Raw genomic sequence first — 2,917 nt, 5'->3', positions numbered from 1 at the left:
GGAATAGTTAAATTCAAATATTATAATTTAAAATTTGAATATAATTTTCTAAATTATAAATTTAATATTAATATATTAAATAATTTTAATAACATAAAATAAAATAATAAATCAATGTATCAAAAGATGAAAGAGAGTGGACATCAAGAAAACCCACTTTTTTGGATGAGTATGATCCACGAGCATAAAGAATGCATGGAAATAGTTTATTCTCATGCCTAAAGCTTCAAAATTTGTACCAAATAAGGAGATAGGTATCCTTTACCCATTTCCACCCTTATTCCCGTCCCATTTCCCTCAATTCAAACGTCCCCTAATACACCACTAATTTAGATGTGGGTTACGTATAATATTAATTAGGGGTACCTTTGCCTGGGGTTTTTGTAAGGATAACTCCTTTTTAGGGGCCCAAATGAAAAATGGCTCAATGTTCAAAAAATAATAAAATTTGGTCATTTACTTATGTCAGTGATGCGTGAATTTACCACTTTGACCCTGAAATTACACCTGATCGAACCTAAACCCATCTCAATCTTACTTTTCTCTCCTATATCTCGTTTCTCTATCCTATATCTTGCTCGTCTCTCCTAGATTCTCTCTCCTCAATTTACGATCACTCTTCGTTCTTAATCTCAATGTTCTCTCCATCTCAACCTCGTTTGTCTCTCTATCTCGATCTCGCTTCTTTGTCCTCTCTCTAAATCTCACTTCTCTCTCCTCGAAGAAGAGGAGGAACGAGGAGGAAGAAGAGGAAGAAGAAAGAAAAAAATCCGGAAAACGAAGGAGGAAAAGGAAGAAGACTTTAGGGATAAAAGTGGTAATTCCATGGGTGAATGATGTAAGTAAATGGTCACTTTTCATTTGTTTTTAAAGTGAGGCCAAAATTCATTTGGACCTCTTATTTTAGGCCATCTATGCAATTATTCACTTTTGTCTTAGTGCAATTTAAATATCGATCAAAACTCACTTTTTAGTCTCTATATTTTCATAAAAGTAATGATTTAGTTCATGAACATATTTTGATTTGTAACGATTTAGTACCTATACTTTCAAATTTGTAATAACTTAGTCACTGAGCAAGATGTAACAACGGAGTTCCTATATTTCTAAATTTGTAACAATTTAGTCTATATCGTGAAAATTCTCATCAAACTCGCATACAATATTTGGATATTAAGAAAACTCTAAATCTTAGTTAGGTGGACCACCATGGATTAAACTCTTTGGGTCTTTATCATGGTCATGCCTCCTATTTATCGTTGCACTAGACGAACCCATGATAGTTGTACACGATTACCATTGTTACTATTTATTTCATCTCAAAAGATATTGTAAAAAACAATCATTTTTTACACATCAACTGCGGCATTAATTAAATGGTTTTTTGAAAAAAAGAAAGGTCGTATATGACTTTCAATTTTTACATGCTAGCCACTTCGACGATTTTCCATTTATTTGGGCGAAAAACTCTTTTAAAGTATTTTTTGAATAAATTTCAAAATTCTAGAATAAAAATCAAACATTTTAAAATCTATGCTATACTTCAAAAGTTATGGTATAATGTATAATTTAACCTTTTGTATTGTTGTCCTTGTCCACTAGTACATGGGAAACATAATGTCCCACCAAGCCTTACCACATCTTTGCTTTTCAAAGCTTTTTGAGTACTTTATGCTTTTATGCTTGTGTTCCATTTTTTTTTCTCACTGAATTTGGGGAGCAAATTTTTCACTTTTTATGCCATGAGAGAAAAATAATTGATTCTTTCACTTTCTTTGTCCCTTTTTACTTTATCAAAATTCTATCACGTTTATAGATAAAATAATTGTTGCATGCATTTATTTTTATAAAATAATTGTTACCGTAAAATTTGAACTTTGTTCCATTAAATATCTTTAAAATGGACATGTAGCTGATGTGTAGGAACTAGAAGTTTTATGTGATAATATTTATAATTATTATAGAATATCAAGATGACTAAAGATCATTTACTTAAATTTTGTACACATCAACTGTCATGTCAATTTGCGTTAGTGACATTGTAAATAATGTCACATATATATTGTCCAATGATTCATTTTTATTTTCATCTTATTTAACAAGAGAAAAAAAAAAACTCTCGGGTGGTACTTTAAAAAAAAAATTTCGAACATCAAGAGCAAAGTACTTTTCAAAATTTAGAAGTCTAATTGAAACACTCATTAGACTCTTTTAATTTAGTTAGACTTTTCAATGGAAGTTAGGTTTACCATTGATTACTTAATCTATTTATGCTTGTTTATTAATGCTAAATTATTTTAGTATATAATATGTATTTTGACAAATACAAAAGTATATAAAAACTTAAAGCCCCGTTTGAAATAATGTTTGCATACGAAAAAAATAATTACGGGAAAATCACTTCTTAATTGATCCCAACGTGCAAAGCTAATAGATATTTGCTTTTTAGATTTAGTTTTCTTAACAATTTGTCACCTCCTGCAAGAATTTACATATCTCAAATTTATCATGCCATGTTAATATACTTTTTCACATCTATGTTCTAATGAAATTTTGATTGCTTCAATTTTTTACTCCAAAAATGAATATCAGTATGAAATTAATTGAAATAGTAAGCATATTTGGGTCATGTAACTAAATCACAACAACTTGGAATTAATTTACTAAAACACTATAACTAGCTTTTTTTTTTTTTTTTAATAATTTAAATTTGAAATTTACCAAGTAGTTTTGAGCTTTGTGGACTTAAACTTAGTTAGTTCATGGATTTGGACCTTGGGTCTAATTAATTAGATTTTGGGCTTGGTTGATATTTGGACCAAATTAAGCCTATTTTTGGAGTTAATTATTGGTTTAAATTAGTTTATTCAATTCAACGATTAAAACAAAAACATGTGCATCATCGAGATCTACCGAC

This window comes from Benincasa hispida, unplaced genomic scaffold (genome assembly GCF_027475165.1).
Source record: "Benincasa hispida cultivar pf3 unplaced genomic scaffold, pf3_genome.v1.1 HicScf1342, whole genome shotgun sequence".
NCBI lineage: Eukaryota > Viridiplantae > Streptophyta > Magnoliopsida > Cucurbitales > Cucurbitaceae > Benincasa > Benincasa hispida.
Note: the sequence above shows the minus strand (reverse complement) of the source record.